Below are 14,006 nucleotides of genomic sequence, written 5' to 3'. Positions count from 1 at the left end.
AGCTTAGGAAATAGTCATGTACTCATATTTTGAGGGTTTGACTTGGTTTTTATATAAGAAAAACGACACCTAATGCTTTACCTTTCTTCTCTATTTATTTAACATTTGGTTGTGGCATAATTTATTATAAGTATATAATTGAAGTTGATAAACTTAGTTTTGAATTTTGGATGTATAATTAAATCATCCATATCCTATCTCATATTTCGGGTAAAGCTACATTGTGTTGTTTGCTTTAATGACAAAAAATGAAATATATATAATGCAATAATACGTCTTTTGATAGAGGTATAATAAATTGCAATGAGGTGGACGGCTGCACGAGCAAAACCAATGTGGTAAATGCATGCATTTTCAATAGTAGTATTATACTAGTAATTTATAACATGACTTGAAAATGATATCTATTTGGAACTTTGTTGATGGATTTATTGGATAATAATGGAATTAATTATTACTCATTTTGTGGTCTACATCTTATGTTGGGATAAGTACTCTATGGTATGAGTTTAAAATAAAAATTTGTGACATAAAATATTAATGTTATGTATAAGGAAATGTAACGTGGACTAATGGAAGGCATAAATAAGAAAGTAATAACATTAAGCGTTAATTTTCCGGTGCCGCATGAAATTCGCTTAAATGGAAGTGGGATTAACGCCAAGTCGATTAAATTATGTTGATTAAATGCGTATTTAGTGAATATAAATTATAGCATTGCAATCGATCGATGTGATCTTATCCACTAGGTAAAGCCAAGTGTATTAACATCCAAGTGTGTGAATTGTGTAGTTTCTAAATTTATATCGGTACGAAGTTTCAGTTCACGTGTTATGATTTTATATGTATCTTGTATCTAAAAAATGAAAAAGGTTAGTATTGATATTATTATTATTATTTGAACCGTCTTAAGAAGCCATTATCTTGTCTTTAAAATATTTGTCAAGAAAAGACGAGGTTGTTAAGTAACTATTCGACATATTGATCTTTAATTTTCATATTTGTGATTATGGGTCCATTATATATTATGGAGTATTTCCTGATTCATCCTTTTGAGATCCCACAATGTTTATTTTTGCGAAATGATGAGTATTGGATAGATTGTGGGAAGTGTTATATTGCTAACTCAATACTTAATTGTTAATTTCAATTAAATAATAGTCATTACATATTCAAATTAAGGGCCTAGATCATCAGCTCCGAAATGTCAATATAATCAACAAAAAATGTCAATAAAGGTATTAATGTCAATTTACAACAAATTAGTTATAACTAACTTTCAAAAAATATCACATAACTTTAAAACGCATATAACTTTCTCGATTTAAATTATGTTTTTGCACAACATATATCAAATTAAAGATAATTTCATAAGGATTCTAGCGAGATCTCACTTGCATAGATGTCAAAATTTGAAAAAAAAAATTTCGTACAACAACAAATGTCAACATAGTATATAAAATATGTCAATATAATACATATAGAATGTCAATATAAGCAATGTGTTAACATTCTCAAAGCATTGTGTTGATATTTTCGAAACACTATATTGACATTTTCATTCAAAACTCTAATTTAGTAGTTTTTTTATCTTTTTTTATTTAATTAATAAAAACAAAAATTACACTTGACAAATTTTAGACCACAAGATTTCTAAAATCCTATGGTCTTAAATTAGTTGTAGTTAGCAATTAGATGATGAGTTAGCAATTGATCACTCCACTTGATAGATATATATTGAAAATTGATATGATATAGAGACATGATGCATTTATATCTCATAAGCAAGGGATTGGAATTATTTAGAGAATTTCATTATTTTAATTGGATTGTTAGTACTTAGTTACTAATTAGAACATAGTTAATTAAGCATTTACTAGGAGTAACCATTTTCCACCTCAAATAAAAAGCAACCATTTTCCACCTCATTAAACCGGCTCCGACAGCGTTTCTATTATATACTGCCTTTATATATGGAATGGGATCCCCTGCTGTGCAAAATGCCACTGCGATCCCCGTGGTGAATCAAGCCATTCATTTTTGTAATGAAAAATAATAATACAAGTAGGGGAAATTAATTTATGGTGTAGATCACCATAGCATTTCATATTGTGGTATTTTACACAGTAGGGAATCTCATTCCCTTTATATATCCTGTAAAAATAGCAGACCAAAATGACAAAAATAATATTATTATAAGAAGGATATAGTATAAAATAAAATAAACACACCGTGGCGCACACAATGAATCAGATAATATTGTAATTATTTAATAAATTGTATAATGAATCAGATAATATTTCCTATTTGAGATTCTAGCTTGAAATTTGACCGCCTGCTTCTAATTAAGATTGAATTTTGGGGTTATGTGCATAGTTCTTCTTTTCTCAATCCAATTAAACAAAATACGACAAAGTTCCCTTTTGGTCAAATTAAATTACGTCGTCAGATTATGGACAAGTTAGGTTCCACAGCAAAGTGTTTGTTTTTATAACGATATCATAATAAATTTTATATTCTTAAATTAATATTTAAATTTATCAATATCAAGTCTTGTTTTGACAAATAGTACAACATATAAACACGAGTACCAAGTCACCTCAAATTTTAAATACTACTTAGTTGTGCCTAAAATCTATTCTTTCCAATCCATTTATTTTTATCTCCCTTGACTTATAAGATGAAAAGTAGTGTTGTGGGCAAGGTATCTTTGTTTAAAATGGAGTACTACTATTTAATAAGAAGAACCAGAAAAGTCGGGGTTGTGTAACTGTACGTACGTAACTAAGAGCAGGGGCGGATGTAAAAAAACAATTTGATAAGGTCTTTTTTCTGAAATTTATTCGAAAATATATATTTTCGATGATCGTAATGTAATAGACTTTTATATTAAAAAAAATTATAAATTCAAAGACTAGAAAAGTTTGAGAAATTGCTAAAACCTACTCCATTTATAATTTTATATCCACTTATAAGTTACTCCATATCCAAATACTAATACTTAAGTTAATGCTTATTGATTGGTTGTCATCGAATTCTCACTAAACCCCTATCCAAATACTAATACTTAATTACATAACTAGCGTGCACGCATGTAAGGCAATAATGATATTAAAAACAAATAATGATGAATCATTTGTGATACTTAATCCATTACCATCTTGTATCATAATACTACTCATGTAGTCATATTGATTAGTGTAGCGACAACAAATATTTCTAGGTACATGGTTAGGGTGAGTCCGGCCGCACTGGCTTAATTTATTTATTCATTTAATTATCTAATCCTAATCTTTTTTATTACCTTTTTTATTACTTAATAAAAAAATAATTTGATGCTAATATTTTTTTAATTATAGTATTTAATAAATTATAATTGAGCTTAATAAGCTAGTATAGTTGTATTAATTATTAATTGCGGCAGTCTACTCCGTAAGTATTAATTGTGATTCCTAGTTATGCATCGGATTATTGACCTCTAGCTCCTTCATCAAACTTTCTAAAACACTACGTACTACCTCTGTCCACCAAAAATAGATAAAGTTGTAAATGACACGGGTTTTAATGCTGCATTGATAAAGTAAGAGAGATGAATGGAAAAAGTGGTGGAAGTAGTGTTAGTGGATTGTGGGGTCTATATTTAGAATGATGTATATGATTAATACTCCTTCTGTTTCTCCATAGTTGAGTCATTTTTCCATTTTAGGAAGTTCCTCATAATTGAGTCATTTCCCTATATAGTAACTTTTTTTTCTGTTTCTTACTTTACCCTCTCTACTTTATTCACTTTCTATTTTATTCTCTCTACTTTTTTCTCTCTTACTTTTTATCTATTTATTTAACACATTCAACATCCCTTTCTTAAACTTCGTGCCAAAAAGTTTTACCTCAACTATGAAGAAACGGAGGGAGTATTTGTTTAAAACTTTCCATATTTAGAATTGGTCTAATTTTGGTGGACACCCCAAAATAGTAAAAAAAGTCTATTTTTGTGGTAGTATGATTTATATATATACATGTGCTATCAAATTATTTAAATGTTGAAAGGAAAATCAAGAAATGGGACAATCCCTTTTCATGAATAAACGGAAATTTTACCTTGTCACTCTTTAGCAATGGCATTTTTGGGTGTGTTTCATCCAAAAAGGATTGGATAAGCCAATTTTCCAAGCATTCTCTTTTCATTTTGGGCTAGCCATAACCAGTCGGAAATTGTTATAGACCAAATAGAAAAATTCATTCCGAAAGACTACCCTTTAAGAGAGAGCCTAATTTGATTATCTATAATCTCCACACTAGTTGCTCTCATAGCCGATGAGAGATATTGAGTTCGTAACATAAACCCATAGACACATTAAAATCTTGAATGATAGACATAGATGTTCTGCAATATCAAGATCAAAAGGGAAAACCAAAAATTAAAAAAAAAGTTGGTTTATTCTACAAATCAAAAACACTACATGATGGGGTACGAACTAAACAAGCCCAACAGCAGTGACGGCCCATCAGCCCAAAGCCCAAGGAAGAGTATGAGTTCGGCATTACCAAAGAGTTCGGAGGAGTTCGGCATTACCAAAGAGTTCGGCCTCAGCCTACAGCTCGGTAAAAGCCAACCAATCAAGCTCTGCTCTCAGGTCGGCATCAAGCTCTACTCTCAGATCGGCAACCAAAGCAGTTCGGTCTCAGTATTCGACCGAACAAGGAGTTAGTGGACCCAGGCAGGATTTCCACAACTTCCAACACACCCACTACCACGTGGCGTCAACTCAGGCCACGATCTTAGGCCATGACCTACACGACATCCACGACTTAGGGTGGTGATGCAAGCCACGATCTTAGTTCAATATATAAATAGGACTTAGATCTGATAGAGAGGGGTTAGAATCTCTCTAGAGAAATAATCATATAGCAAGTCTGTGTTGTAAGCTGTAATTCGCAGATCAAGCAATACAAACCTGCCCCCGTTTCTCCCCGTGGACGTAGATTTACCTCAGTAAATCGAACCACGTAAAATTCTCTGTGTCGTAATTTATTTTTACGAGCATTTATCATTATCAAAAATTCGCGGAATCATCACTGGCGCCGTCTGTGGGAAACAGAGAACCAAATTTGTGATAAAGCGAATTTTTGACCATTTTTTCAACCCAAAAAATGCATACCAGATCGCAGAAGACCCGTATTCCTGCCCGTGAGAACCAGGAGGAAGCCAATCCACCCCATAGGTCTGGAAAACAGCCTAGGGATGAATCCACCACCAGTTCTCATGGCGGAGGAACAAGCCGCTCCAAAAGCCGTCACACCGAATCTTCCCAGCAGCCCGATTTGAACGAGGCTGTCAAGCTGTTTTTGGCTGAAAAGCAGGAGGAATTCTTAACCTTCCTGCAGAGAAGCCAAAAGCAGCCGGAGGCGAAAACGGCGGATTCTCCCTCTCCCTCCATACGAGACAGTCACTACCGCAGTAGTGTCGTGTCTTCCAGAAGAAAGAATCCTCGGTACCGGAATCACAGGAGAACTCCATCTCCTCCATACCGAAGAAATGTCGGGTTCGCCATGTACGGAGCATTGAGGACTCCGTTCTCGGACGATATTACCCGAACTTCCCTACCACAGAACTACCGAACTCCGTCGATAACCTATGACGGACTCGTGGATCCTCATGATTCTTGGGACGCTATCAATATAACATGGCGAACCAGGGTCTCAACGAGGTCCACATGTGCAAGCTGTTTCCCGAACTGCTTATCGGGAACGCAAGAAGGTGGTTCGATAGCCTCCCCCAAGGCAGCATTAGATCCTACCGAGATCTAATGGATGCTTTCCACAGGAGGTTCTTTCAGAAAGCGGAAGCCAGAAGCACTTCGGCTCAGCTGCTTTCTATACGTCAAGGTCGCGACGAAAAGATCAGCGATTTTATGACGAGATTCCACAAGGAATGCCTACAAGTAGATAATCTCAATGATCTACTTGTCATTTCGGCATTCCAAAATGGAATCCTGCCCGGAGCTCTCTACAGAAAGCTCGTGGAGTGCGGTCCGCAAACAGCTCAAGAGATGTGGGACATTGCGGACAAGTTTTCTCGTGCCGATGAGGCAGACCGTCGAAAACGGTCTTTAGACAGCTCATCTAGAGAAGACAAAAAGAAGCCCGGTCATAGCGATCAGAGGCATCCTCGCCGAACACCTTCTCCACTAAAGGAGAGATAGCGGTCATCCGAGGTGATCGAAAAAGAGCAAGTGTGTTCGCAGATTGCGCTTAAAAGTGCCGAGCAATCAGTTCGGCACCATCGAGCATAGCAATCACAGCAGCCGGAATCAGAGGCCGGCGAAATGACCGAAGTCACACCGGAGCCGAACTCGATGGTGTACGGCACTGAAGCCGTGATTCGGTTGAGATCGGCATATCCAGTCCCCGAACTCAATTTCTCCTCAGAAATGAATGGTGACGGACTGAGAGCCGAACTAGATCTTGCCGAAGAAAGAAGAGAATTGGCCTGCATAAAAGCAGCCAAGTACAAGGAGCAAGTAGCCCGGTATTACAACCAAAGGGTGAAGAAGCTGCAATTTCAAGTGGGAGATCTCGTCTTGAGAAACAACGAAGTAAGCCGAGCAGAAAAGCTGGGCGAACTCGAACCCACATAGGAAGGTCCATATCGGGTGTCAGAAGTCCTCGGCAAAGGGTCTTACAAATTGACTCACGCGTCAGGAGCACAAGTACCCCGAACATGGTACGTTTCCAACCTCAAAAAGTTCCATTTGTAAGAGACAGTCCGGTCAGTCAGTCTTATGTGTTTTCTTTGTTTTTTACTTGTTCTTGTCTCTACGTGCGTTGTGTCTGTCTATGTGAGTGTCGTCTCTTACAAATAAAACTGAGGTATCTCGTTCTTCAAAGGCTGATCCCCTTTTTAGAACATACAAGCCAACGATTGTGTGTCAAAGCTTCTAAAGAGGATACAAGACCACAATTCAGCTTAAACAAGCAGTTCGTCTGAAACGAGCTGCAACAAGCCCACGATTGTGTGTCAAAGCTTCTAAAGAGGATACAAGACCACAATTCTGCTTAAGAATCAAGCACTTCGTCTGAAACGAACTGCAACAAAAGTCCGATTCTCGCGATAAAACTTGCCTGAATTAGGACAAGGGAAAGTCCAATCCACGCGATAAAACTCGCCGAATTAGGACGACCAAGTTCGGTCAAAGCAGTTTACCTCATAAGACCGAGGACGACCATGTCTAGTCAAAGAGGTTTACTGCATAAGACCACTTCGGTTAACTGGGAAAGTCCGATCCACGCGATAAAACTCGCCGAATTAGGACAAGGGAAAGTTCGATCCCGGCGACGAAAATCGCCAAATTAGAACACAAAGACGAGTCCGGTCAAAGATGTTTATTTCATCAGACCAAAGACGAGTCCGGTCAAAGATGTTTATTTCATCAGACCAAAGACGAGTCCGGTCAAAGATGTTTATTTCATCAGACCAAAGACGAGTCCGGTCAAAGATGTTTATTTCATCAGACCAAAGACGAGTCCGGTCAAAGATGTTTATTTCATCAGACCAAAGACGAGTCCGGTCAAAGATGTTTATTTCATCAGACCAAAGACGAGTCCGGTCAAAGATGTTTATTTCATCAGACCAAAGACAAGTCCGGTCAAAGAAGTTTACTTCATAAGACCGAGGACAAGTACGATGAAATTTTTTCGCTAAGCTGTAAATACACAGTGTTAGAAGCGAAAACAAAAACAAAATTTCATTTTCAAATCTTGTTCGGCACACAACTCCGCTACCCTACAAGATGGCGTTACGCTATTACAAAGGACTATTCTACTGTCCAGGGTTGCTAAAGTTGAGCCATCTATTCACAAAATCCTCGTGAAGCTGAGTTCGGGCGTTCCAGGCAGCTGCAGAATAAGCAGGTCGACGAGATGCTCTAATCGACCTGCCACCTCTTCTCTGAGCCCGGGAAGCCCTAGCACCTCGGCGGCGAAGAGTCTCTTCACGAAGCATTTGTTGATCTTGCTCACTCATAATCACAGCTCCTCTACGAACTTCAGCCTGTTCTCGTCTTGACGTTTCCGGCTGTTCCAGAGTTCGTTGCTGACTTGGAGTACGGTTTTGAGCAAGTGAATCAAAGGTTTGATCTGGAGTGCGAGCATCTGTTGGCACGATATGCCGAAGGAATCTTTCTATGGAGGGGCGCCGAGAAAGAACAATGTTGTACCGAGAAGCCCAGCGCCGCAATGATGTCACGACTTGTTGGCAAGCCGAGCTCTCCAGCGCATTGTTCCTCCGGAGTACATTATATTCCTCCCACAGTTCGTCAACTCGACTCTGAACATCTGATATGGTCATTCCCCCGCGCACACGGATGTAATCCTCGTACGCAGTCCTCTCAGCAATGGTCGTATTCAGCTCGGCCTCCAGATCATTCTTATCGGACTCTAAGTCCTTATTATCGGCATCCAGCTTCACTAAACGAGCCAGAAGCTCGTCATTCTTCGTCTGATCGGCTATAGCTCTTTTCTCAGCTTCGTCTAAAGCCGAAGAGTACAGCCGCTTCCAGTGAAGTACCTCCAGCTCCTTGAGAGTTAAGAATACAAAGCAGCTACGTCAGTTCGGCATTTCAGCTTACCGAGCAGGGTAGTAAACCACAACAGGAGTAAGAGAGTACGAAAGGCTATACGAAGACACAAGAGCAGAAAGAAGAATTTTTTCATTCATAAGAAAAAAAATTTTTCTATACAAGGAGGGCTTCAAGGCCATTTTACATAAAGGAAGAAACTAAACTAAGAGAAGGGAGACGAAATCATACTTCGCTAGCTTCGTCTCCACCTTCTCGGTGAGGTTCAGCTTCCTTCTCTGCTTCAGCTTCAGCCTCTGCCTCCTTGCTCTCCCCAGCCTGCTCGGCGCCACCGTAGCCGATCTGCTGCGTCTCCTGATCGGCTTCCTTCTCCGGATGCCCGGCTCGCTCGACTTCGGCCTCCCGCTCCAGCGGCTCGGCCTCACCCTCTCCGTTGTAAGTCGAAGCGGGTGAAACGGGTCCCACGGAGGCAAAGATAGCCTCCAGGTTCTCGTCCCGATCAGCTCGACAACTCCGGACTCGGTCTGCAGAAAGCAGGACCGAAGATGAAGCGAGCTCCTCAAGGAGCGGCAGATTCTGAAGCCGAGCTGCTATCTCTCGGCTGTACAGAGGCAGTACGACGTCGGCCCCCTGCTCGCCCTTATCGGCAATTAGCCTTACCAGACTACCGACAAAAGCCGAGAACTGGCTACTCAAAAAGAGTTTCTCGTGTAAACACGGAGAGCCTCCCCCTGGGCAACCACGGCGGCAGCATCACTCCGTTTCGTCTGCTCTCGCTGGATGGCGAGCTGGTTTTTGGCAAACTGAGCTTCATCCTGGGCCGAAATCCTAGCAGCTCTGGCTTTCTCAAAGTTTGCCTCGGCCTGCTCGGCCCGGTGACAAGCAGCCGCCAATTTCCTCTGCATCTCAGCATAGTCGTTGGACGCTTTGGAGAGTTCGACGGCGACGAGCTTGGAGAGCATATCGTTCCTCTGAAAATGGATAAGGAAAAAAGTCAACAGAGGGCACCAAAAATACAGGACAGAAGCCAAGCCAAAGAATCAAGAAGACAATTCACCTCGGCGAAGTCCGTGGGCCATAAAAATGGCTCACAGATATGCTCCGAAGGAGGCGCCAAGACCACGTCTTTCTCTGGCGCTCTCGGGGGCTTCTGGGTCCTCCCCTTCCTACTTGCCGAAGTCGACTCCGGCTTCTTTGGACCCGAAGAGGTCTTTTGCCTCTTCGGATTCTTCTCGGCATCAGGCGCCGAGCTGGTAGCCTTCTCTTTCTCCGGCTCCTCAAGCTCGGAGGACTTTCGGATAGCCTTATTCAGCATGAACACTGCCAAAAAGCAAGAAAACAAGGTTAGTTTTCTTCGTTAAAGCAGTAGAGCATAAAGATAAAGAGAAATCCTCACCCTCGGCCTCTTCGTCCGAAGACGAGATGTCGAACACGACGTCGCCCTTGACGAGCTCAGTTTCCGAATACTGTTTCCTAATCATAGGAATCTTATTGAGCTCGCCCTCGAGCTCGGCCAACGGTTCTAACCGAGGATGGGGAATCACGGACTTCGGCCTTCTCCAAGGAAAGCCCGGAGCCGAAGTCCTATTATAAAAAAAGAAACGGTTTTGCCATTTCGGCCACTTGGTTCTGCAGAAGGCCCTAAAAGGCTGTAAGGGGATCAAGTAAAACCAAGATCCCTTCCTTTTAAACTGGAAAAAATTAAGGATTGCCCTCAGAGACAGATCCTTATCTAGCCTACGCAGTTCGGCAGCAAAAGCCGATAAGTGCCTCCAAGAGTTCGGAGTCACCTGACCTAAAGGGAGTTGAAAAAAATCAAGAAGCTCTACAAAAGGTGGGGGAAGAGGAAAACGAAGCCCGCATTCTAAGCAGGCTTCGTAAACGGTGGCATAACCCTCCGGCGGGTCGTTAGCCCTATGATCATCGTCGGGAACCACCGCCTTCCCCCCAGGTAAAAAATATTTCTCGTGAAGGGATATCACAGTATCCTTACTCAAGATACTGTGAAAATACTCTACGGTCTTCTCCCCGGATTCTTTCCGGCTAGAAGACCCCTTATCCCCTTTCCTACCGCTACCCGACACCGAAGAAGAAGAAGAAGACATTTTTCTTACTTTTTGAAAGTGAAGAAAGTCTGAAGAAGCTCTTGAAAGCGGAAGAAAATTTCTCGAGAAAGAGAGAGTATAGAAGACGCAACAGCAAAGGTGTTCAAATGAGGAAGAAAGAGCATATTTATCAGATTCGGCGAAGATTTCAAAATCGTCGCACCGTTTCGAATCCCACCTTTTCAGGATTCAACGGCCGGATTTTACTGTCGCATTTAATGCAGTCACATGCAAGGCATGTCCCCTGACGTCAGCCTCCCCCGTACTTTTATCCAGAATGCCGAAGTGACTCGCTTCGCCGAAGTGATTCACTTCGTCTTTCGGGGGGGGTAGTGATGGGGTACGAACTAAACAAGCCCAACAGCAGTGACGGCCCATCAGCCCAAAGCCCAAGGAAGAGTATGAGTTCGGCATTACCAAAGAGTTCGGAGGAGTTCGGCATTACCAAAGAGTTCGGCCTCAGCCTACAGCTCGGTAAAAGCCAACCAATCAAGCTCTGCTCTCAGGTCGGCATCAAGCTCTACTCTCAGATCGGCAACCAAAGCAGTTCGGTCTCAGTATTCGACCGAACAAGGAGTTAGTGGACCCAGGCAGGATTTCCACAACTTCCAACACACCCACTACCACGTGGCGTCAACTCAGGCCACGATCTTAGGCCATGACCTACACGACATCCACGACTTAGGGTGGTGATGCAAGCCACGATCTTAGTTCAATATATAAATAGGACTTAGATCTGATAGAGAGGGGTTAGAATCTCTCTAGAGAAATAATCATATAGCAAGTCTGTGTTGTAAGCTGTAATTCGCAGATCAAGCAATACAAACCTGCCCCCGTTTCTCCCCGTGGACGTAGATTTACCTCAGTAAATCGAACCACGTAAAATTCTCTGTGTCGTAATTTATTTTTACGAGCATTTATCATTATCAAAAATTCGCGGAATCATCACTACACATGATATAAATATATGTGCTACCAAATAATTAATTAAAAGGGAAACCAGGAAATGCATTAACCAGTCGGAAGTTGGTTACAGAACATATAGTAAAACTCAAGACTAGTATTCAATCTGCTCTCATAGCTGATGGGGTACATTGAGCCCGTGACAAAAACCCATAAACACATACAAATCAAGTAAATAAAATTTAGAATAATAGATATAGAGGTTCTTCAATTTCAAAAGATCAAAAGGGAAAACTAGCTAAAAATAAAAAATAAAAAATAAAAAAATTGGTTTATTCTACAAGAAGACAAGTCATTGCTTGAAATGAAGCAAAATGGAGAAGAGGCAGAGGCATAAGGTGCAACCAGATATTGTGATGCCAAAAGTGGCACCAACCACTCCCAAAAGCTCAACAAATTCTTCATAAATATGACTATAATTATCTGTTTTAGTTTTGAAGCTATCATAAGCTGCATAATTCCATCCTTGTTCAGCTACACAGCATCTCTCCTTGCTCCTCACTTCCTCCAATCTCACCTTCAGTAGGTGTAAATTCGCATCCACAATATTCCCAGATCTCCCTAATAATAAATAAATGTACTATAACTAAATATGCCAATATTTCAAGAAATTGTAAATTTTGTGGAATACAAATTATACATACCTTCATGATCTCTGTGGATTTGGGCACTGATTTGAAGGGGCTGAAAAAATCTGGTTTTGTTACATTTAAGAAGAGGAGTAGTGTTGCATAGTTTAGGAGAAAATAAGGAAGACATCTTCTCTCTCAACAGTTAGAATCATGTTTGTAGGGTGAAAGCTTAGAAAATAGTCATGTATATTTTGAGGGTTTGACTTAATTATTCTTTAATTACCCTTCTTCACTATTTATTTACATTTGGTCTTGGCATAATTTTTTTACTTTTGAAACAGGACAACTTTCTTGGTTCAATCAATTTGAATGTCGTCACAAAACTTATGTGTATAGAGGAGTATATACAATTAAAGTTGATGGACTCAATTTCGAATTTTGGATGTATAATTAAATTCTCCATATCTTATCTCAAATTTCGGTTAAGGCTACATTGTTTTGTTTGCTTTAACGACAAAAATGAAAATGATACTACTATCTATTTGGAACTTTATTGGCTTAAATTTGGAAGGCAACATTCACGCCAAAGCAATGTAATTAGGTTAATTAAAAGCTAATTATGCCCAACTTTAATCCACTATTTCTCACTCACCGGAAATCGGATTTGAGAAAGTGAATATACTACATTTATCTACGTAAAATGTAGATCGACGATATGTCATTTAATTTCACAAAATTAAATGTCTCGTCACATTTATTATTTGGTCAAAATCCATTGACCGGGCATATTTTAATCCATGATTTTTTACAATATGTATCTTGTAGTATCTAAAAAAACAAAAAAAAAGTGAATATAATTGTTATTATAATGTGAACCGTCTTATTACGGACCCCATAGAATATATATGCACTCGACAAATCATGAATCACACCTTTTTCAAAATAATAATTTTTCTAATTTTGAAAAAAGCCATTATATTTTCTTTAAAATATTTGTCAATAAAAGACGGGGTTACCACTTGAGTTCTGTTCCGCAACTTTATTGTTTTAAAAATAAACATTATTATATTGTAGCTATATACATGAATTCTCCAAATTTGCGTTTATCTAATTATACTATTAATATATATATAATTACAAGAATGCATTATTCATCTCGACTTTTTACAACACTTGTCTAATAAAATAGAATTTAAACTTTGATTAATATTGACCATTCTAATATTTAATTCGACATGCCAAAATAAAAAGCCACGAAAACCCGACCAGCCAATAGCCATACATAATTGGTCAAATATGGCACATATCATAACTTATATTCTAATCTTGTCAATCTTATACAATACAAAACAAATAAATTTGTGGGGAAAAATCCATTTGAATGAGTGTTGTCGGACTTGATGGATTAATTCCGCCGTATACATTATGCAATAAATTTTAACCATTATAAATATTTTAAAAGTGTGTGTAGAAAGAGTCCAAACATATGTTAAAAGGAATGGGAAAACCCATGATGATTAGAGGATAGGACATAGCATAATAAGAAATAATGTTAGACATAATTCTTAATTTAGTCATTTAGACAGCATAAAATGTACTAATCGACAATGCAGGATTGTTTTTAGAAAATTAATAAACAGAAAAATATATTGTCCAGTGTCGGCAGAAATAGAATGAGAAGATTTTGATTTATGCGAAGAAACAATTTTCCACAAATAATTTCATTTAAACTAGTCTTTCTCATTTTTGTTTATACATAATTTGAAGGCTTTCTAACTACATTTGGAAAT

The sequence above is a fragment of the Salvia splendens genome, chromosome 17 (genome assembly GCF_004379255.2).
Source record: "Salvia splendens isolate huo1 chromosome 17, SspV2, whole genome shotgun sequence".
Lineage (NCBI taxonomy): Eukaryota > Viridiplantae > Streptophyta > Magnoliopsida > Lamiales > Lamiaceae > Salvia > Salvia splendens.
This window is presented reverse-complemented; position numbering follows the sequence as displayed.